General features: G+C 41.3%; 1 long non-coding RNA gene across 1 annotated transcript; it reads left to right on the forward strand.

Moving 5' to 3' along the window:
- The first annotated feature begins 1,953 nt into the window (after positions 1-1,953).
- LOC122970261 lies at positions 1,954-9,831 on the forward strand. The gene is made up of 3 exons (XR_006399180.1): positions 1,954-2,730; positions 3,108-3,297; positions 9,571-9,831. It is a non-coding gene; the product is annotated as an uncharacterized LOC122970261 (long non-coding RNA).
- Positions 9,832-24,096: the final 14,265 nt, after the last annotated feature.

The raw sequence follows: 24,096 nt of genomic DNA on the forward strand, positions 1-24,096 counted from the left end.
GTGTAGGAGTTGGTTTTACACTGGTACATTCAAAAGGAACATCTGACGTTGTGAACATGTAATTGTCTAGCCATTAGCGGAGCGTGTATGCAAATTAACCTATAGACCGACATGCATAACCGGTAAAAAATATTCTCGGCAGTTAACCCATTAAGAGTTAACCGCTGACATACAGTCTCATGATAAAACATAGAGCAATTGTTGCATCTGTGCAGAGAAGATTAAGGTAAAAAATGAATATTCATTTAATCAATATAGCCATTGCTGTAATCTGTGGAGTAATCAAAACTGACTCCAATAAAAGAAAAGAAGGTAATGATTGAATAAAGTGCACACAGGTTCGTGAGGGCTAATAGAATGAGCAACTCTTGGGCATTTAAACGCCTTTAATCAGAGCACACACTAATAACACATCTGCCACTAAAGACACAGGAGGATGAAAGGCACAACGCCATCCCTCCTTTTGTTTTATTCCATCACTCATCTCATCCCCCAGCACATTAAGGCACTCGTCGGCCCTAACAAGCTCTCCCCGGACATTTACTTGTGCTTAATGGATAGAAAATGCGTGTGCAGCGTGTGTGTGTTAAGCTTTTCTCTGATAATGAAACAACGCCTATGACTTACCTTTTCATTCTAACAGCTCATGAGTCATGAAATGATTATGTTTTTGAATGATACTACATAAGCTTTGATGAACAAAAAAAAAAAAAAACATTAGCTGCTACTGATGTACAGTTAGCCCTAATGTGGGGAGGACTTTTGAGTTGCCAGTAGCTCTGGTTCCAATGGTCAATGCGAAAAGAAATTCATACCATATTCGCCCAAATATAAGACAATATATATGACAATATAAGATGACTTTTCCAACACCTGGTTTCCCTGAGAAACGTTCAATCCAAGGAGAAAAGAGTGCTCATTCTTGAAGCCTTTCTCTTGTAAAAAAAGTAAAATAATACCATTAAAGCAGGAGGTAAATCCCACATTTGTGTAGCTTTTCTATCTGTCACATACTCACTCGCTCTCCTCTCGGGCTCTCGGAAACGGTCAAAATGATTTTCTCAGACAGAATTTTTCAGACTGTCTTTTTGAGCTCCTCATCATCTGTGACAGCAGTAATTCTTGGCTTCTTGACAGATGATTCAGTCTACAGTCTGTTTCTGCAGTAAAGACGTAGGAAGACGCTTCTTTTTCACTCGTCATGAATTTATTTCCTCCGTGATAGAAAAAACACGAGCCAGTCAGAAACTGCAGGTTAAACTGAGCAAATAAAACACTTTTACAGCTGACTATATACTTCTTAAAGACATTGCACACTAGTTAACCTAGTAACATGAAAGCTACAAACTACCTATAATGCAACACTTTCTGCAGGAGCTGGTGTTACACCAGTACTCTCTCCAAAAGGAATATCAGATGTTGTGAATAAGTAATTGTCTAGTTCTTGAATAGAGGACAACCTGCTCTTTTTCAAATGTTTCTTCCTTTAAAGGAATTGAATGAGTATCAAGTGTGGAAGTGAATGGTAGAAGTGGTTTGACATAAGATATGGACATTTTCATACATTCTGACACCTCACTTTTAGTGGAACATCCATTTAATGCTGCAATCAGGATATTTCAGCTCTAATTATCTATATTCCCAAAACAGCGTCTGCCTGCCTGTAGCACTGTAGTACACTATTACTGTATGAAAAGATGAGATGCGGGTAGGGGTAATACTGAGAAAATGTGGAGCTGATGTCTGATTCTGAAACTCAGATTTGAATATTGCAACACTGCTATAAATTTGTGAGGGGGGAAAAAAGTTGTTCACAGTTTCATGTCATGCCAACAACCCGCCATCCAAGCCTTACGAAGTGTTTGACACATTATTATGGCAGCGTGTACGCCACAAAAAGCGGAAACCTCATTTCTTTTCAATCAGAAAGACTTCCAGCTGGCAAATCAGCCAGTGAAAATGTAATTTTCCAAACCTCCCAATCTCAGATCTGCTATCAGCCAGTGATAAGCTGGAAAGCCGTTTTCTAGGATCCCCATTCAGGAATAGAAGTTCTGGCTCCTGATTAATCGTTTTCTGCTCTCCCTTCGATGGCCTGTGATAAAAAAGCAAACAAAATTCAAATCTCCGCCGTGGAAAAACCCTGGAGTGTGTGAATTAAATATGAACAAAAGCTGCCATATAGACAGACGGGTGGGCTGCAGATGAGGCAGACAAGTTAGAAATGTATTTTAAGATGTGGACAGACAGGGAAATAAACAGATCGACTGGCAGCAGCAGAGACAGGAAGACATTAACGCGGCGAAAGGAAAACCGGCAGAGCGACACCCAGACGACGGGGCACTGGGAGGGAGGCAGACAGTTTGACAGACCCGAAGAGACGGACATGCAGGCAGGCAGACAGACAGACAGCTGCGAAGGTCGACAGGCTCGCATACAGTGAGACAGCGTTACCCTGGCAACGGACAGCTGATCAGTCATTCACAGACCGCAGAGCTCAGTTCAGTCAATCTTTATTGTCCCCAGGGGATAATTAGGGAGGGCAAACAGGCATACACATGGGCAGACAGACAGGACGACGGGGACAGACAGACAGATGGACATGTAGAGGTACCCTGACTCAATGCACTGCTGGACACTCAACGCACACTCCTCCCGCTGTAGCCATGCTGCACGCCACGCTGGTGTTGTCATAACAACTGAGATTTAAATCCCACTTGGTTTTGAGAGGTAGGAATTTGGAACTTTTTTTTGTGTGTGCATGTAAACTTGTATAGTTTTAAGAAGTAGGAGGAGGAAGAATTACAAGGCTGACTGCAACCAATGCAATAGCATCAGTCCACCACAGCTGGAACTAAATCCCAGTCCACATAATCTGGCTGGCAAACGGCTGACAGGAAGCAAATATGGAGATATTTTTAGCATTTTTCTGCTACAGATGTCAAAACCTCTGAATGAAAGTTGTATAATAATATATATAATAAAACACCCCTTTTCCCCCTTTATTTGCTGCTCTTATAAACAGAATTGAAGACACTTTTATTACTGTAAAATCAAAACACTTAAACGAAATACTGTACTAATTAACAACACATCTATGAATGCAGGCGACTGCGATGGCTGTAAGCAGATCACATCCCGAAGGTTGCCCTGAGACGGACTGCTCCTGGCAAAAGAAAACCTAGAAGACCAAATATAACCTAATGCAGAACTGTAAAGGATGAACCAGCAATAGAGAACAATGAAAAGAACTCGCTGTGACCTTATGTGTCACAGGGAACAAAGAGGATTAAGGAAGTAAGTAATGGTGTTGACTGTACAATAGTGTATAGTGGTTATACAGTATCATTTATCAAAGTTACCAACGAGAGCAGACGGTAAACTAAATCCACTGTTACGCAGCAAAGACGGGCCTTTCTACCTCTGCAAAAAGTAAAGTTTGTGTTCACTAGACTGTTTGTGCAGTTTGTACTGATTTGCACCAAGCAGCCAATTTACCAACTGAACAGACATTAGCTGTAAGGTATCTATCAAAGTACGCTGTAGTAAAGTAATGCAGTTCTTTCAGTCTCTCTTATTTTCCATTTCTTCTCTGTACGTTTATGAAGTAGATCAATAAAAAGCCATGAATTTTTTTGGTCAAGTTGAAACATTTTGAACTTCATACCACCTCAAAAATTCATCTCGTATTCTGTCTTAAAGCACAGTTAGGGGGGGGGGGGAGTTTGGGGTCAATGTTTGAGTGTTTGACAAGTTCTGCATACCATCTCCTACAAAAGGTCAGACAAAGGTTTCCCCTAACAGAAGCGTACATCTTGCATTAAACAAAACTGTGTTGTCATTTTGGTATAGGGACTTGTTGCACATGTTGTTTTGAAGGACTAGTTGCAGGGACGGCTTTTTGAATCAATATATTTAAGAGGTGGGTGTTTTTTAAAACTATTCACAATTTGATACATGAATTTCAGACGTTTATCAGCAACCTCTTTTATAAATTTAACAAAAGAAGTGAGACTTCTAAGTAGACATTCAAGGACTTGGCCTATACAGCCAAAAATCTTGAAAATTATGACCACGAACTGTCTGATGAAAGAATACATAAACAAGTATGAATCTGAGCAAACATTCAATGCCAGCTTTCTGTGCTTGACAGATGTCAGAGGGATTCAGGTTTGATACCCGGCCCTAGCTGTTTGTCACTTTTGCAAAATAGAAATGCATAGATTGCACATTATACCTACTGTATATGCATTGAAAATTGTTTTAGTCACCAGAAAAATGACAAATGGCAGCTGTATTTCTCAGTACTCCCTATGAAGAAGAACACATGCATCAGCCATTTTTTGCGCTTTGACACTTCTATCAGTTTTCAGTAGTCTCTGAGCTTTTGGTTGGTTACAGTCTCCTCACTGAGAGGTTGAGGTTCTGTTTTCCCAAGATGTGGCCCGTGCAGCCTGTCATCATGTCCCTACAAAAACCACCAACACAATTTCTGTGTATTTATTGCAGTCAATAAGAAGTCATTCAGTTTTGAAATGTTGACAGCCAGAGATGACATCCAGAGTTAGATGTTAAAATTTTGTGGTCTTAAAAACTCAGAAATCCTGAAAAAAAAAAAAAAATGACATTATTGAACTGATGAGTGCAGCTTCTCTGGATGAAATGTTTGCTTGCTGCAGATCAGATTGTATTTTACTCTTGAGTTTCAATTCGACACTTTGTAGGCAGAGAAGATGATGTCCTCCCAGTGTCCTTCCCCTTCACCTGAGAAGAATTTGGGCAAATAAATCAGGGAGATGTGACTCTTCACTGGTGCAGTCCTTTATGAGTGAGGCTTTTTAAATGGGTTTATTTTAATATTATGTCAAGCCCAGTGCAGCTTTGACTAACAGGTCTGATACCCCAAATCTGATTTTACTCACATACCGGTTGGATCCTAAAAAGCAAGTGGTCAGGAGCTCTGCATACATGGATGGTATCATGATTCCCTCATTCTATTATTTGAAGAATAAAAAGTGCCAAAGTAAGTAATATTTCAATGTGTCATATGCATACAGAATTTAATCAGCATTTCATATCTTATATATATCTTCTCATTGTTGGGTTGTAGCTACTCAAAACTGGCTTCACAGCCAACAGATTGCAAAACTACAGTGATTTATCAGTTTCTTATTTTCAAACTTCAGTTACTTTAAAAAGTTGAAAGCTATTCCTGAGTAGATTTGAGTAGGGATTTGAATGAATTCAGATTTGATACAATAACACCTGTTCATAAAAAGAAATCCTCATTTGAAAAGGGATCCCTTGGTGAAACACAAGGCATGGCCATACAACGGTAGAATGTGTTTTGACCCAAAACAAGTGGCCAAAACGATAATGTGACCAGCAGAGAGAGAGCAACATTAGCATTCGTTTGGTGTCCCCCTGATCAATTTAAGTCTAAGAGTCACTCTCCTTTTAGCCCTGGCTTGAGCTCCACCAACTCCTGAGGGAAATATCTGGCTCTTTAGTTGCTAAATGCTCCACTATGTTCAGCAGCTAGTTGCTAACTTTCTCTGTCTGTGCCTTCTGGTGCTGGGCAGGTAACATGCAGTGAATTTATCACCTGAATTTTTGCCACCTGTTGTGGCTGGAAATTGGGTTGATATGAGCGCTGAGACTGAACCAAATTTGTGGTGAAGTTGCAAGTCTATAAACCAAAACAATGAGCTGAAAGACACTTAAAAGCTCATTAGACTGGAGGAGCTGCAGAGTCAAGAAACCCTTTTCACATTACCATTAATCATCTGGCCCATTGTTAATGTAAAGATATTGATTTGTGCAGCTTTAAGTCAGTTTTGCCAGTGTGTCTGGTGCATAATATGTTTAATGTTAAAAAAAAAAAAAGGATGCATGTTCACACATTTTTCATACAAGCATGTTCTTTTAAAATATTTTACTTGAACTGCGTGTAGCCCTTAAAGTCAGACAGGCTTAGAGTCAAACGTGTTCATAAATAGATGTTGAGGCAGAGAGGTCAGCAGGTTAATGTGCGATCTGACAGACGAGACAAGTCCATGAGATCGACAAGCACGATGAACAACCCTTAGTAAATGCATCGGCTGACCTTTGACCCCGCCTTCCTGTTGGTGTCTGAGGCTTCCTAATGCAGCGTGGAAATGTAATTCCTCTCATTAGCATGCTGGTACTCTGCTAACACACACACACACATACAAAGTTGGATATAAGTAGAAATGTGAAGTGACACACACACACACACACACACACACAGGAATACTTCCACATTCACATTTGCAGAGAAGTGCACCCAGGTGGTTCAATGAAATACGCACAAACACACACATACCTGCACAAACACACACACTCACTCCCACTTGATTAGTATGAGCACCTGTCCCACCCGCCTACAGCAGCACATGCTCAGGCGTCCATGTTTACTGCTGCCATACGGACAATACACAGAACTATTAGAGCAGCTCACTGACGAGAGACAAGGTAATTTCCTCCTCCCTCAGGCCTCCTGTGAAGGGAAATATAAACGATGCCTCTGGGAGTGTGACATGCACAATAGGCCAGAAATATAATAGTAATAATAATAATACATCTAATTTGTACCACACTGTTCATTCATAGTGAAACTGAAAGTGCTACAGTATTAATAACATAGAACACAAAACATAAAGAAAATAGTAATAATGTAAGTAATTAGGTCTTTTATAAAAGAGTCTAGGGTCTGTGCTACCCTCAGATGGTAAGGAAGACTGCTCCAAAAGTGTGGTGCAGCAGAGCAGAAGGCTCGACCCCCCGTGGTGCGGAGCTTAGTACTGGGAGCCCGGAGGAGCAAGCTGCTGGCAGATGCGAGGGTGTGGGTGGGCTGTTGTGGTTTGATCAGTTCCTGTTGGTAGGGAGGCACATGTCCGTTGACAGATTTGTATGTAAGTAGCAGGACTTTGTAGTCAATCCCACAGGGAGCTAGTGCAATGAAAACAGAATTGGTGTTATATGTTTGTGTTTTCTCACTCTCTCATCAGGATCCTGGCAGTGCTGTACTGAATGTACTGGAGCTTCTGGATGCTCCTGCCAGGGATACTTGTGGCAAGCACATTGCAGTAGTCTAGTCTTGAGGAGATAAAGGCATGAACAAGTTTCTCTGCATCTGACAGGGGAACAGTTAAGAGATGTTTTTGAGATGGTAGAAAGAGGTTTTGCATAGGTGTTTTATATGGTCATTAAAAGTCAGCTGAGGGTCAAACCTAACACCCAGGTTAGCGACTGAGTGTGTGCTCAACCAGGCTTTTATCTCCTTAAGACAGGTGCTGAGGCGTAACGTGGCTGCAGATGGGCTTGGGGCAGTTTTGATGTACAGCTGGGTATCATCAGCATAGCAATGAAATGACATTACCTGTCTGACGATGACATGTTCAAGGGGGAGCATGTAGATGGTAAACAGGACGGGGCTGAGAATTGATCCTTGTGGAACACCACAGGTGACGAGGAGCAATCTAGAGCTGCATCCTCCCAGTGAGACATACTCAGTCCTACTGGAAAGGAAGGACTGAAACACAGAGTCTGACAGTCGAGTGGTGGTGTGGAAGTGCTCTAAGAGGATGGTTTGAGCCACAGTGTCAAATGCAGCAAATAGCCCGCCTCCAACACACTGGACAGGAAAGGGAGGTTGGAGATAGGTCTGTAGCTGGCAAGAACTTCTGGGTTCAGTGTGGGCTTCTTGAGGAGGAGACCTTGAGGGGAGATGGAACAATCCCAGTTTGAAGGGAGAGGTTGACAGTTAGTTTTGGTGATCAGGGGGCTGAGAATGGGGATGTATGATTTGAACAGAGCTGTAGGAATGGGGTCCAGGGCACAAGAACGGGGTTTCATCTTCCTGAGGATTTCTTTAATGTGGCTCTGCTTGACGCCAGTAAAATGGAGTAGAGATGGTGAGCCCAGACATAGGGTCGATAACAGGAGGAGGCAGAGACGATGAACTAGACATCAGAGAGTGGATGTTGTTGACCTTGGCTCTGAAAAAGTCAATAAAGCTGCAACATTGCTTTTCTCTAGCCTCAATTGGGGAAGATGATTGTGGCTTCAGGAGATGATTATCATGGAAAAGAGATACTTAGGGTTGCCAGGATTGTTATTAATAAGGTTGGCGTTGAACTGTGACCAAGCATCTTTAAGGGATTTGAGTAAGTCCTTTGATGTTCACGGAAGACCAGTTTATTGACAGCGAGCCCAGAATGTCTGAAGCCATTCCAGGACAAGTCCAGCTGTTTTTATTGTCCACAGGTCATGAGTGAACCAGGGAGCAGAACATGAAAAATTGACCTCATGCGTCTTGACAGAGGCATGAAGATCAAAGACACTGCTCAAAGATGTATTGTAGAGTGTCACTAGTTGATCCAGTGATGCAGAAGCTGGGCAGGTGATGTGCTGGGAGAGAGAGAGAGAGACAGAGAGAGAGAGAGAGAGAGATGGTCTTTATTGATCCCAGCAGCAGGTTATCCAGGCATTGCATGGGAACAGTAAATACACAGTAAATATTCATATCAGCACTACTAGAGATGATGGCAGGGTCAATACTGTCAAATCCATTGAGACCACTCCATATCGTGCATCTCGCCTGGTTTAGGGTAGTCTTGTGATGTTTCCAGCAATGGCGCCCAAGTTTGTTTTGCTTCCGTATTCCACATTGAAACCAGGGCGCAAGCAAGGTCTGTTTCTTAAAATTCTGTGCAGCGGATTAAAAACCCCTTTGTCAAGTGTAATTAGGAAGCTGCGTAAACTCTGTAGCTGCTTGGCAGCGTAGGACGTCATAATTAAAGCAGTTGCGTCATTTGGGCAGAATGGCAGCGTTGGTAACAGCCACAGTCACAGTCACACAGTGGAGATCATTACAGCAAACATGAGCAGAGGAGCTTGGTGGCACACCTGAGCCAGCAGGCTGAAGGAAGAGAGAGTCGCCATCCTCCAGAGAAAAGGGATCCCAGTAGAGCAGGTATAGGAAGCACTTAACGTTGAATAATCCATAAATCCCAGTAGAGAAGGTAGGCAGTACTTTACTTTAGTTCATCCAAATTCCATCAGTTTGATGGAACGTATTCTAACTCAGGAAGTGATCAAAACACATGACAGAAAACAGAAAAATATAAAAAGCTCAAGCAAAATGCAGGAAGGCCACGTTAATCACACGAGCAGTGAAGTTTACAGTCACTTGTCAAGTAAAGTGGAGCAGCAACCAGTATGAGTAGCCTCTCTCCTACCGTAACACAAGCACCAAAACAAATCTTGTCTCATTCCATTTGTTGCTTTTTTCTAACAAGTAATTGTAAAAGAGTTTGGATGGTTTTTGCTCTCACACACTCCTTCTGTTCTGTGCACAAATGAAAAGACTAAACAAGGTACTAGAGGCCAGATGCATAAAACTCTGTGCAGATTCATGACTAAAGCCAGAAATATGCATACGCATTCTTTTCATCAGATTTATAAAGTCATGAATATGCATGTGTGATGACCCCGCTGTTTGCTGTGTGCCCATGTGATTCACCTGTCTGTTTGTTTTGTTCACAGGTGAGTCAGCAGCGCAACTGGGAACATCTGGCTGCAGCTACCAGCTCACTCTCTCTCTCTCTCTCTGCTCCTCCCTACAGGCATCCATTTTGGTTTGGGTCATGTTGCCTTAGTTTCTTTTTCAGCACTTTTACAACATCCACGTACATCTTTCACCCATGCACACCACTGACTCTACTGACATCCACACTGCATGCTTTGTTAAATATTTAATGAAGTTGTTCTATTATTTGTTTTAATAAATATTTTGTTAAAATTCAACGTGGTGTCTCTTCTATTCTTTGTGGTCAAGGATCCAAGTCATACAGCATGGCTCTGTTTTATAAATCTGTCTTTGAGGAACTGGGTGCACACATGCATGAGCCTCATTTCCACTCCCACAATTAGCCATAAACGGAGGAAGATACGCCTTTAACCAGCCGTTATCATACCAGTTTGCTCCACCAGTCTGCACACCTGTCAATGAAACAAACAGAAAAGAAGTGCTTTTTTGAATTGTGTTGCATTGGCGATGTTCCCCAACAGCTCCAGAGTAGCTGTCGTTATGCGCAACTGTTATGAATGGCTGTGCAGCGCTTTATAGCGTCTGTATCATTAATTTATCACATAGACCTGTAAACCGTCATCAGCAGTGATATGTCAGAAATGTAATCAATGATTAGTCTGTAGCGCTCATATCTAAACTGACTTTACAAAGTGTGACAACTAAGGGTAAAATAAAAAGAATATTAAGAGCAAAGTAAAATGTTGACTCTTATGTAAATTAAAAGAATGATCATACTGAAGTAATCAATGTCACGTTTATAAATGTGCCTCTGATTGGCATTTTACAGATCTCTATGTAAACACACATACACAATAAAAAACTGTAGATATATATATATAACTGCTAGATATCAACCTAAACAACGTTCACTAAAAGATTCCGTCTTTCACTTTATGTTTCTTCTTCATCTCATCACATCAGCCCTCAGATCGTTTTAGAAAGACGTGTGTACGCCCGCTCTGACGAATGTGTGAACATTTCTCTGTTTGTAAATACCAGTTTATGTCTAGGAAATGATGTATGCATGGTTTATGTGTGTATGCATCATTTATGCGTTTATGGCCCCAGGAGTTGTTTACCGGGAGTTTTTTTACCATCAACCCTCATTACTCTTCAAAACCTTTAGTACACTGACTATCACAGTATCTACAGTGCAGAGAACCTGCTTTATTTCCTTTTTATCTACACTGTGTACAAACTAAACTACCTGCTCATTGAACACTGTTTGCTCAAACCTTTAATCTGTGTAATCTGTGTAATTCTTGTCTATATTTTAATTTATATTTTACATAGTTCTTATGTGCACAAATAATAGTTATAATGACATACTCTGTCTATCTATATTGTTTATCCATATTAGCCTATTTGCAGGGGGTTTTTTTTGTAAATCTGCACATTTTTCTTACCTTTCAGATCTATTTATCTTGTGTATATCTGTATCTATCTACTGTATGTACATCTATCTTCTTTTCTTTTATCTATGTATCTTGTATATACTATACTTATTGTAAATACTTTGAAGGCACATCCAGTCACCTGACCAGCATTGACAGTTTTGCACTCACAGCATCATTTTTAGTTATTGCTACTTGAATTTTGGTTTGGTTTTCTTAGATGTAGTTTTCTCTTTTCATTGCTTTATTACATGTTGTCCATTATTTCTATGTTGGATGCTGCTGCTACAACATGTGAATTTCCATTGAGATAAATTAAGTATCTATCTTTAATTCATGCCATTTCTTAATAATTTATCATTTAAATAATAATCCATGTGAATTTCTTCTTAAATACAAACTGTTGTTTTTCTGTTGGTGTTTGTTTCGTTCCTCGCGGTCAAACTCAATTCGGTTGAAGTGGCTCCACTACCATGTAAACAACTTTGCAGAAAGTACAGCGGGGATTATTTCTCTTGTAGAGCCAGAAGAAAACAATCTGCCCTTTTTCCACTGTGGTGGTGTTGTACTTGTTGGTACAAAAACAGATAAGCTTTGCTTTGAACAAAAAGTTGCAATAAAAACAAAAAGATCCTACAGTAGCTTGTGGGTTATAACGCTGAAGGAATTGTTCCAGAAGCAAAACCTATTTTTCAAGATGTATATCATTATAAATTAGACGTTTCCAATTGCCCACTGATTCACCCGACTTGACAGGGAGATATACCTTTTCTCTTTATGGTGGAGCCTCAGTCGTATGTTATCTCATCCCATGAGGGCAAATAATGAAGGCCGCCATATTGCTACCTCAGTTGGAAAACAGATTTACGCGCCCCATAAAGCTACAGTCCATGATTCTTGAAATGCAGGAGGGTGTCAACATGTCCGTCCTTGGCCGGCCACACTCCCCCCGCCGCGTGGCTCCACGTGGACTTTGTGCCAAGGCCGCCGTTTGCTACGCCTGGTCGGCTCGCTCTGTTTTCAGGCACCACTGCCTCCTGGCCGTTCTCACTCGTTAATCATGATTAACATTCTGCTGGAAGCCATTCATTACCGGCTACCTCCCAAACACCTGTGGTTCTGGACCCCCCGACACATCTCCATCAATTCCCCCTGGCTAACGGAGAGGATAAAAAGGAGGAAGGAACAGAGAGGGAGCGGGGGGAAAAGAGGAGGAGAAGTAATCACACATCTATTTAAGTCATTAGAGGAAAAGTGTTCATGCTAGGCAAAGTAAATTGTTAGATGTAGTAAAAAGCTGGTTTTACATTGATAAGTGTTCGCTGTTGGGGAAGCTTTTATTTCAAATCTACCATGTGCTCATTTTTTAACATTTTCATATAGATATGTGGCAAGAGTCTGACCATTTTTACTCACAGATGTTGCAAGGTATCAACTGTATTCTTGTCAGGGAAGAAAAGCTTCTGAACACGTCCGCCATGGGAAAAACTGCCTGCTGAAACCCAGACGAAAGAACATCTGAAAGGAAAATAAAACTTGTTACGTTTTTTGTCATAATGTTGTGCCGCTGTGGTCTGAAATTGTAGAAAAAGCACTGATGTACTGGTGTATTTTGTGTGGAGTCCAGGTAGAGTAGCTGATACAGGGTTAGAGGATAAATGGCATCAGAAACATTTTACATTTCAGGCTTTTAGCTGATACTCTCACCCTGAATGACTGATAATAAGTGAATATATTTGGAAATTGCTCAAGGGCACTCTAAAGGGGACACAGAGCTGGGATTTTCAGGTCCATGGAGGCACCTCCAACCTCAGCTCACACAGACAGACTGATAGTCAGCCAGGCAGGCAGGCTGACAGGTAAACGAACTGACAGGTTGAAATGCAGCAAACCAACAGACTCTGGAAAACAGACAGACTGGCAACCTCCACCGGACTAGATTGATATTAGCAAAGTTTATGGACCGGTTTGGCAGTCTGCGGTAATACATTAACTGAAATTCAAACCAGTTTGGTTTGTTGCTTGGATACTTGAGGCAGTTTTTAGGCTCTCTCTGACACAGATCTCTGTGTCACCAAGACCACAACACCTCCAGTGCTACAAAAACATTGACTTGCCTTCCCGTCCAGATTCTAAAGAAAGAAAATACAGAAAGACATTCAGAGCCGTAGGCAGGATTTTAGAAATGATTAAAACACAAGCCCAATCCTGTTTTTAATTTTTGACTAACCACCAAAAAAAGGGTCTGATTTTTTATTTCAGCTTTCCACAGTTTATTTTTTTATTTTATTCATTTCACTGTGTAATTATGTTTTCTGTAAATTGCCTCCCCTATAATGGTCTAAAACCAGTTTTAAAGCTAATTGCCAAGAGTATAATCATATTAAATGATAGTGAAGTATGAACTCATTTATAATTCTAATATGCTATTAATGTAATAATCAAACTTTAAAGATATTAAAAAAATATGTGAATCAGCCTTTAAAATAACATTGTTTAATTTGTAGAATGTAAATTTCCCCTCGGCTCATTAAACCCCCCAAATTTGATTATTTTTCTTCAATTAGATAAGAAGATAGATAGATAGATAGATAGATAGACTTTTGGGTGTTTAGTCCATCTGGGGTTAATGTTCGGTTATGGAGACGACCCCCGTGATCATCATCGCTGTAACTGTGGTCGTGGTGGTTAAATTTTGCCTTTATCATCGGAGTCTGAAGCTGCAGGTACAGTCAGCTGCACTGATAAAGAGGACGGCGGTAAGTGATTTGCTTCTGGGTAAATGAGAGGAGAACGTGACGCCTCCTCCCCCACCCCCCCACTGTCTAGGAGGCTGTCCTGGGTAACTTCAGGCCACCGGCTGACTGTGGAGGGTCGTCAGTGTGATCTGGTTCACCTGAGCCTTCCAGGCTATAAAAGCTGAACCATGCCCCCACTCTCTCTCCCTCTCTCCCTCTCTCCCTCCCTCCCCTCCTACAGCTCACTTCCAAATCACCTGGCAAAATTTACTTGTGTAGTTTGTCCAAAAACATTGTCTTAAATGTTGTGTTGTGCAGTGTATTGTTTTCTGCCATATTGTTAAGTTGTTAAGTAATTGCCTAAATGGTTGATTTTTTGCCTAATGGTTTGTGTAATTACTTACAAACAGAAATATATTTAAATTTTGGATCCTGAGCACAGCCCCGCCCAATTCATTCAAGCCAGATAGAGAGGTAGATAGACACTTTATTGATCCCGAGGGAAATTAAGGCATCCAGTAGCTTATATGACACACAAAACACCAATCCACACATAAACAAATAAAAACACAGCAGTGAAGTGATAGTCGAGCCACCAGAAATACAACAGAGAGCTGTTGATATGATAGAGTATGTGCAGATGCAAGATGGTTAGCAGTGCAAGAATAATAATTACTGTGAATAATATAAAATACAAATTGGAGATAAATATATAAATGACAGAATGCAGGCAAGCATGGGAACCAACAGAGAGGCAGCATCATGCCTAATAGTCAATTTCACCCCGACATCGCTGGGAGGAGCTGAATAGTTATGTGGCCTGGGGGACAAAAGACTTTCTCAGTTTGTCTGAGCAGGACTGAGACAGCAGTCTGCCACTGAACAAACTCCTCTGCCTGGTGAATGTACTATGCAGAGGTTAGTGGGCATTTTCCATGATGGACAACAGTTTATTTGGGGTCCTTCTCTCTGACGCTGACATAAAATCCAGAATCCAGCCACAGAGCCAGCTCTCCTCACCAGTGTCCCTCTTCTTAATCTTCCTCTAGTGCCAGTGTTTGCTCACCAGTCCAGTCTATCTTCCAGCTGCAGCCCCACGTACTTGTACTGTAGGTCCTGATTACCTCCACATCGACCTCCTCAGTGGAGACCGGTTGCAGATGGGGCTTGGTCCTCCAGAAGTCCACCACCATCTCTTTGGTCTTGGAGGTGTTCTGCAGATGGTCCAGCTCCAGGCTCTTGTACTCCTCCTCCTGTCCACCATTAACACACCCCATAATCACAGCGTCAGTGTCTTAGAACTTCTGCATGTGACATTCAGAGTTGTACTTGAAGCCAGAAGTGTAAAAGGTTAACAAGACAGGAGAAAGCACAGTCCCCCGTGGTGCACCAGTGCTACTGACCACAGTCTCAGAGGAGCAGTCCCTCAGCCTGACACACTGTGGTTTCCCCCGTGAGGTAGTCCATGATCCAGGTCACCAGGTGCAAGTCCACCCTCATCTCTGTCAGCTTGTCTCTCAGTAGGAGGAGCAGGATGGTGTCGAAGGTGCTGGAAAAATCAAAGAATATGATCCTCACATCACCGCTCCCCTTGTCCAGGCGAGAGTAAGCCCTGTAGCAGATAGAGGATGGCATCTTCCACTCTCACCTTCTCCTGGTAAGCAAACTGCAGTGGGTCGAGTGCATGGCACCAACTGATGTTAATGAAGGTTGCAAGTCCCCCTCCTTTGCACTTGCTGCTTAACTTAGCGTTCCTGTCCGCTCTCAAACTAGTGTTGTCCAGAGTGTTGCCACGTTTCTGTGAAATAAAATTACTCTCCCTGTAGATCTTCTGGTTTCTTACCAGGGCAGCCAGCTCATCAGTCTTACTGGGCAGTGAGTTCACATTCCCTCCACCGTTTTGCCATTAGCTTAGCTTTATGCTCAGCGCCAGCTCTGCAGCCCTGGAGTCTGCGCCTCAGTACCTCCAGTATGGGGTAAACATTACCGGCCTGCCACATTGTTCAGAGTGAGAGCAGCTGTTCCCTTGAATAAACAAGGTTTCCGCCGCTGTCTTGCAGATAAGAAAAAGCAATATCCATAGGATGAATTGAGATCTACACAATGTGTGCAATAGACAAAGTTAAAAGTGAAAACAGAGTAAAAGATCAATACACAGACAGAGCTGCTGGAGAGGATGCCACTTGTGTTGGTGCCTGAAGTTTAAAGTGAGTCTGTCCCAAAGTCAATATCTTTATTTCAAAACCTGCCAGAACATCAGAAGATGCAAAAAGTGAAAACATTCACTCAGCAAACTTTGTAAGTTGCTTAATGTTTTAAATTAAATATGAAATTAGAAGATCAGGTTTATTAATGGGAAATAATATCTTAAGTCGGGTGACAAATGATACAAATCTTCATCTTCTTCATCAAGCTCACCTTCACCTTCATCATCTTCTGCTTCTTCACCACCACCCACTCATGATTCATTCTAAAATTATGTGCAAATAAGTCTACCTACAAGAGCCTTAGCAAAGAGACGACCTCACACTTTGCTAACGACGAGCATCTTTTCACTCCTGCCCATAAAAACTCTTATTAAACGTTTGTTCTTCTCTTTCATTCAAAATATTTCTGCACATTCAGTATCAGAATCATTCAATCGGCAGGTGTGTTTTGAGTTGAGATACTGTTTGACACGTATTCACAGACTGATTGATTGCCACAAAATTGTCAGGGACGTTTCAAAACCTTGGACAAAAGACAAAACTTTTTTTTTTTTGTTTTCATTTTATATTTTGGAGACACTGACTTATTACTTTCGGGTCAGGTTTTTTTAAAAGAGACATGACGTTGTATTCAATTTGACTTGATTTTGTGTGCTAAACATTAAACATACTGTGGCTGAATATAATGCCAGATAAAAAACAGGAGAAAAGGCATTTTATTACAGCATACACATGTTAATACTTCCATACATCTATATTGAATCCATTTTTAATTCTGCTGTTCTGGGGGCACAGTCACAGTGGCAGCAGGGCGAGCAGAGCAGCAGGCACCCTTTTTCCCCTACAGCCTCCTCGGATGAAAAGAGAGGAACACGAATTCTCCGACAAGTTCCTGACAATAAAATGTCATTCTTTTGTACTTTTTTTTAAAACAGGTTCAACACACTTGCTCGCCTCATGGCGTTCCTAAGAGGATTAAAATCTCTCTCATTTGCGGTGCATCCTGCAGCCCATTATTACCTCTTCTGGGCAGAGGTAAACCAAATGAGACACATTTCCCTGCACATACCCCCGTTTAATCTGGAGAAGAGAAATGGAAAGAAAGTGCTGATGTAGAGAACCAAATGATTCCTATACATAACAGCTCCTCCTCCTCTGAAGGATCTCTTGTTCTGTGCCAGGAATAAAAAGTCCTCTTTACAAAAAACAGCTTCAGTGAGGCATAAAACCTCTCAACCCTTGCTTGTAACCCACTAATGTGGACAGTTTTCATGTTTAAAATATTAAAGGCAACAATGGAAAAAGAGTAATGCCCGCTCATTTACTCCGAAGCCACAGTTTTAATTCAAAACAGACAACGTTACGACCCAAGTCGGATCTTCGTCATGTCAAAATGTTCTGAAAACAAGTGTTTTGATGGATCGAAACATCGTCTATCCTGAATTTAAATTGTGGCTTTGGAGTCAGTGCGCATGCGTTAATCTTTTTACATTTCTGCTGTTGTTTAATAGCCTTACACCTACGTGATGTGCGTATAATTGCACCCCCTTGTTAAAATCTAACGAGTCCTCTCCAAGCCTGTTAATCAAAAACAAAGGTGTCATACTCAAATAGGAGCTCCATCTGAGTTTATGACCTCTACTGGTGACAAGCAGGAACTGCAACAACCCCGAAGAGTCTTATCTCCTCTTAAAGTCGTAAAGCCAGACCTCTGACCCATCAAGCTAATAGAAATCTGGAGAAATGCACACAAAAGTTGGTCAGAAAAGACTGGAAATACAGTTTGGTTTTTGTTTTACACATCAGTGCAATTATGTGGCAGAAAATCAATGACAAACCAACCAGTGAATACTGACTTCAGGACAAGTCCGTAGCTGTAGACTTGAGACTTTTGCCACTTGGGGGCAGCGGCAACAAGTTGTGAACGCAAAAACTAGTGCTGTATATCATCACCTTTTAAGTTGATATGTTGAACTTGTTAGCAAACAGTTACTAATTTCCACATCCAGCAGTTATGGAGCAACATTATCATTCATTTGGAGTCGTGTTTCTGTCCACCTGGTAAATATAAAGTCCAGTATTCACTCTCTTTTGGCTCTGGTCTGCCGACTTCTGAGGGAAATATCTGTCTCATTTGCTGCTATATGCTCCACTATGCCATTTGGTGCTGAGCAGGTAGCAGAGCTGCCAACTCTCACGCAATTGACACTTTTCACACGCTCTGACGCACAGACAGACAAGACAGAGCAGCACAGCGCAACAGCAGCACCGTGCAGCAGCGAGTTATTCAAACCATCGGGGGCAAAGTGAAACATATACACACATATCTATTATATTGTAATGTATTCCCATGCATGCTGCTCAGAGTAATCTCAGTCAGCGGCTCTTCTGGCAGCTGCACAGCGTCTCTCCCTCCCCTCTCCCGCGGCGAGCAAGCAGACAGGAGTAAGTTACTATGGCTACAGGGATGCTGTGTGTCTTTGTTGTGTCTCTGAAACTTTCTCACAATTTCCAATAATAGGGTTTTAGGTTAGTACACCTATGTAAAATCATGAATCTAAGTAGTTCAGTGCTAAAATCTAGTTATATAACATTATTTTACATTGTACACGGTTGCCAACACGCTCTAAACTCACCCTGCTTCACTACAACTGGCTCAAATCAGTGCAACTCTGAGGTCAACACATCAGGTTAGCTAAGGCTGTTTCTCATGTGGAACAGGGTTGGAATGGATGAAAAACACTTCAGATATGAAATAGCCATTCTTCTAATAATCACTTCCTGTCCTGATCCACCCAATTATATACTGTTCTTGACACAATCTTGGTTTTCATAGGACCTTCAATCTAACTAATCTAGACTAGTGCAGGTGGATATTTCTTGACTTCATCAAAGAGGTTAGGTGGTGTAGAAAGACAGAGAATAACCTTTCCCTTCCTTTGCACAGGGAGGAACCCCATCAATTATGTATCTTCCCAAGTTTGCTCCCCCCCCCCCCCCATTTTGAAACATAATCAGGCACACATGCATAGACCTTTTTAAAACTATGTGGATAGACCTGAGAGATTAAAGTGCGGAGTGTTTGATGATGGGGGTGACTTGGTGAGGAGCATAGAACTTTCTCATCCTATGTTTTGAAGAAAAATATGTGTATTTCAGAAATGCTACCCATTAAACACAAATTCACAAAAAGCCTCAACAGAGTCCAAGTCAGGTCTTAGACAACTGTACAAAGGTGTCATTATATAGATTTTCTCCAGACCTCACTGGCCTGGTAAGACTAAGGTCTAACTATTGAAGCTATTCAGTGAAGTTTCAGGAGCAGGACCACACCTCAATTACGCCACTTCCAGGATTCCTATAAATACCACCTAAACCTCTCCGCTTTTTCCGTTCTCGTATTCTGCACCCCTCCCTCCCATCCTATTTCTCTCTTCCTGTTTCCTCATGATTCTTCCTCTCCTTCGTAGGGTCCTGAGGGGGTCCGCTGTTGCCCGGGTGCTGCGGCAGATTCCCCGTAAGCTTCCCCACAACGCAGTCAGCAACTGGAAGAATTGTTTTCCACAATAAATCATCCAGAAGCATCTCGTTGATGGTGTGGTCCTTGCTAGTGAATGCAAGACTGTATACACACAAGTCTCTGGTGCAGACGCTCCATTCCCTCCAGCTATACCAATGTTTAATTGATATAATCAATAAAGTCACATTTTCAAAAGAGGGAAAAAGTACAGTAGTGATTTAGAGGAATATTCTGTGACTAGCTAATATATCACTATAACTGCTTTGTTTGGCTTTTTATTTTCCCGAGTTCAACACTTTTTAGCTTCAGAAGATGAAATGTCACATCCTTTGCTTGTAGCAGGGCGAGGCAGGTTCATTTGTAAAGCACTCTGGGCAAACAGAGGCTCTACATAAGGTATAGTTATCTGCTGCAACATTTTAAAACACAGCGAAGAGGAAAACAAAATAAGTTAAAGTAGAGAAACAATAATGAAATAAAATAGATTAACAAATAAACAAGGAATGCAGTTTCAGGGCAGTTGTTTTTTATTGCTACAAATATAATAAAAAGAAATGAAAACACTCTTTTCCATCCCTGAAAACACACACCTGCAGGAGGAAGTTGACTCCAAAAATGGAGAACAGACCCAAAAGCCAGTTCTGAATGCCAGACTTCTGAATACCTGACCTATTCCTGTAGAATTTGTTTATTTTTATCATTATTCTTATCCCTACCCTTATTTTAATTTTTATTCTTGTGCTGTTATTCTATTCTTTGTATGGAAATTGCTGCTGTTACAATGAAATTTCCCTCCCAGGGATTAATAAAGTACCTACCTATCCCACCTGCCAGACATTTCAACACCTGCTGTTTTGTCCTTGGTGTTGGTCAAGAATTCCCTCACACCCAATGGATATGACCATTTTATTCATTTATAGCTAAGGGGCAGTTTAAACCTTATTCATTGCTCTTATAATTTCTGTCGACATTCTTAAGTCGACATTCTCAGAGAAAAAGGTGTTGTGCCCGGCAGCTGACTCGCGCTCTCTGCACATTTGTGATAATGGGAAAATGCCTCTGAGGGGTCTCCCTCAAATCTGCTGTAAATGGTGATTCCAGTTATAGTGGTTGTGTATGTGGGTATGTGTATGTGTGTGTATGTGTGCATATGTGTTCTGCAATGAATGCAGCTGCTCCGGGCCCCGAGCCCAGAGGAGCGCACAACAGAGAATCAAAATCACTTCATTCGACAAGCACAACTAATGAAGAGTTTCCCTGCAAAAGAAGACATCTGCCATTCGAATTAGTACCGGCACTTTGCTTATTCTGCACACATTTGTAGATTTATGTTAAACAAGCATATAACTACAACATGACATACTTAATCCATTCAGCTGTTGTGGTGCTGTTCAGTTCCCATTTTACAACTTTGAAAACTTTGAAAACAGACTTATGGATAGTTGTTAAAAGTCACACCATTTACGAGAAATAAATTTGTGACACTTTATCAACCAAAAGGTGGAAAATGTTTGGAAGTGGAAGGAAGGAGCTATTTCGGGGTGCCCTTGGCTCTGGAAGTAAAAATCCCATTAATTTTTTCCACAGACGATGTCATGTGACTCACAGTTTGAGCACTCCTACGACTTGGATCAGCATGAAACTCTCTTGGTTAAATCATCAGTAGAGAAGAAGACCTACTGCTTTAGGAAATATCTGGTTCTTCTGGTAAAAAAAAGTTGAGGGTACAAGACTGTGTACATAAAAAAGTTCTTGGTAAAAGTGAATTACAACTCCCAATGTGCAAGAAACCAGCAAGAAACCAGCCAATCACCAAGCTTAAAATTCTGTCTTGTGCGCCGCTAACAGCGAGTGGAAGCTAAAGATTACAGTGTTGAGAAAACTGATTTTACAAACTTCAACAACAAAGAATTCATCACTGCTCTGATTCGCGCCTCCGACTGGCTTTTTCTCCATAGCAACGGCGGCCGAGGCTCATGGGTACTGTAGTATTCTTAGCCGTCTGCCATGCCAAAATCACCAACAAAACGTGATTTCTCAGAAACAAAATTGAAATAATTGAAACTGGTTGTCATAATATAAACATATAAGATTGTTACATTATCCAGGAGAGTTTCTTTGTTAAGCAATATTGAGCAGCGACCTCTTACTGTAAATCCACATAGATAGTGAGACGCGAGCAGCACGTGAGCTCATTCCATCCGTTAAGTCCACACCGACTGTGACCTGCGTTCAGACGTCTCTGTCCATAGAGCCAGCTGCGGCCGGCCAAACAGTCCTCACCAGGCCGATTGACAGCAGAAATTTACTGAACCAAAATAGTTTTCATGTTGGCTCCACGGGAAGAAATTGACAGTGTTTGTATTTATTGATTCATTGATGTTTTTTTGTTTTGTTTTTTTTTCTGCCCACCGTAGCGAAGGGGAATCTACCTGTAGTGAAACTGGCAAGCTCACAGGCAGACTGGGAGCCTTGATCAATCATTATTAATACCGTTAATAAGTTCAAAACATGTACAGCAGGAGATTTGTGTGATTTAAACTGAGGAGATTACAATAGACTTGGAGTGTAAAAAAACGTGGGTGGTCCCAGAGTGACGCGTGTCTCAGACTCAGTGGTTCATTTGCGGTGTGATCTGACCTCGATCCAACCCAACTACAACGTGAAGGAGCTGAATGTAATGAACACTGTTGCACTTGGCCAGAGGAGCTTCTTCAGGACCTTCTTCCTGTGCTGATGTTCTTGCTCCTGCTCGACACACATCTGACCAATGACCTGAGTTTATGCTCTCATGTGGCTTGTAGTGATGCATTTCGGTTCGCTTGGATTGTCTGTGTGAAAAGAAACCAAGAGGAAAACGCACCAAGATCATAATAACAACAATAAAATAACTATTTATACAGCACCTTTAAAAACAGAGTTTACAAAGTGCTTTGACAGGCAAAGCAGGAAACTTAGGAGGGAATACAAAAACAGAAGGCTAGACAGTTAAGGCCAAACAAAAGCCAAAATTAAAGTAAAATTAAGATAAAGTTAAAACAAAAAGACAAAAGACGCAAAAACACAGTAGAGAGAGGACAGAAGGATGATGAAAAATGAAGACAGTAATAGAAATAAATGACATTTCATATAAGCAAGTCTATACAAATGGGTTTTAAGAAGTGATTTAATAGAAGTCACTGATTCTGCAAGCCTGATCTCCTCAGGCAGGCACCTTTAAAATTTAAGGTGCAACTTTGGAACAGCCAGAAGGGCCCCGCCTGAGGATCTAAGGCTGCAAACTGGCTCATATTGGGTCAACATTTCCATTATGTAGCTTGGGGCGAGACCCAGACGTGCTTTAAAAGGGATCAGTAAATTTTTTAAATCAATTCTAAATTGAACAGCGAGCCAACAGAGAGACTGGGGTGATGTGATGTCGTCTGTTAAAACCAGTAAGAAGCTGTGCTGCTGTATTCTGAACTAACCAACTAAATTACCAACCCACTGATCCGGACCAGAGTAAATTAACTCAAGGTTTGGAAAAACCCTTAGGTTAAAGGATAGCTTCACAAATTTTCAAGTCTGTCTTCAAACAACAGTCAGGTGTCCATAAGAACAGTGACAGAGTTGGATACTGGCCATTAAAATATCCCCTTTGAATGAGCTTTCATTGTGTCCACACAGTCATTTCATCATTTAAAAGTTGATGTGAAGCTTGTATGAGGCTTCAGCAGTCTGAGTTAGTCATATCAAGTGGATATCTGCCACATTTACAGTCTTTTTGTTTCCCTGTTGAGCTGCGGTGGAAGTATAGTAACAAAAAGAGGGACTTTGGCACTAAAAAGGCTGTAATGTTGAAAGATTTGCCTCATTTGGACTCTGAAGCTGCATATTAGCTTCAGATAAAATTTTAATTACATTTTTGCACAGAAGGAGGACTGTGGATTTTGGCCCCCATCACTTACATTGTAACTGATGTATGAAGGGATCTAATGGTCAGTATGAAAAGGAGGAATGATTACAGCAAGAAAAACATGTTTCAATGTTCATTTGGGCTCCTGACTGTCGTCTTAAGACTGACTTGAAAAGAAGTCAATCATTCATTTCAGGTTTGTAAACTTTTTTCTATTAAAACCATCATTATGATCCTTTAAGATCGGCCTCCCAGCTCTCTGTTTCCTCTTCTCCTTGTTGTTCAGTACTTTCCCTGCACACCTGTGGAAATGAGTTGCACTCAGAGTCCTTGTCCTACCTGCTGTATTTACCACCAATGTTTGTTTACAAGGACATCAATACTTTACAGCATGCTAATGCTCTCGACTGAGATTTACACTGATGTCAATACACAATGCTAATGAGGTCGGATGATTGTTTGCCGACAGTGTGTCATGACGGCTCGCAGGAGATTATTTCAGGGGCAATTTATCAAGGTGTCCTCTGTAGCTAAACAGGTGAAGAGCGCTGCCAGGGTTTAGGGTTCAGTTCCCTCCGTGACTAAAGTGTAACTGTTATTTTCTTTTTTTCCTGCATGAGGTCCAAGCATGTGTGTATCTGGATATGAGACTATAAAGTTTCATCAAGCATTACTTGAACTCTACATCTGAAATGTCTGTGAAATTAATTTCTGAATGTCAGCTAA

This window comes from Thunnus albacares, chromosome 19 (assembly GCF_914725855.1).
Source record: "Thunnus albacares chromosome 19, fThuAlb1.1, whole genome shotgun sequence".
NCBI classification, from domain to species: domain Eukaryota; kingdom Metazoa; phylum Chordata; class Actinopteri; order Scombriformes; family Scombridae; genus Thunnus; species Thunnus albacares.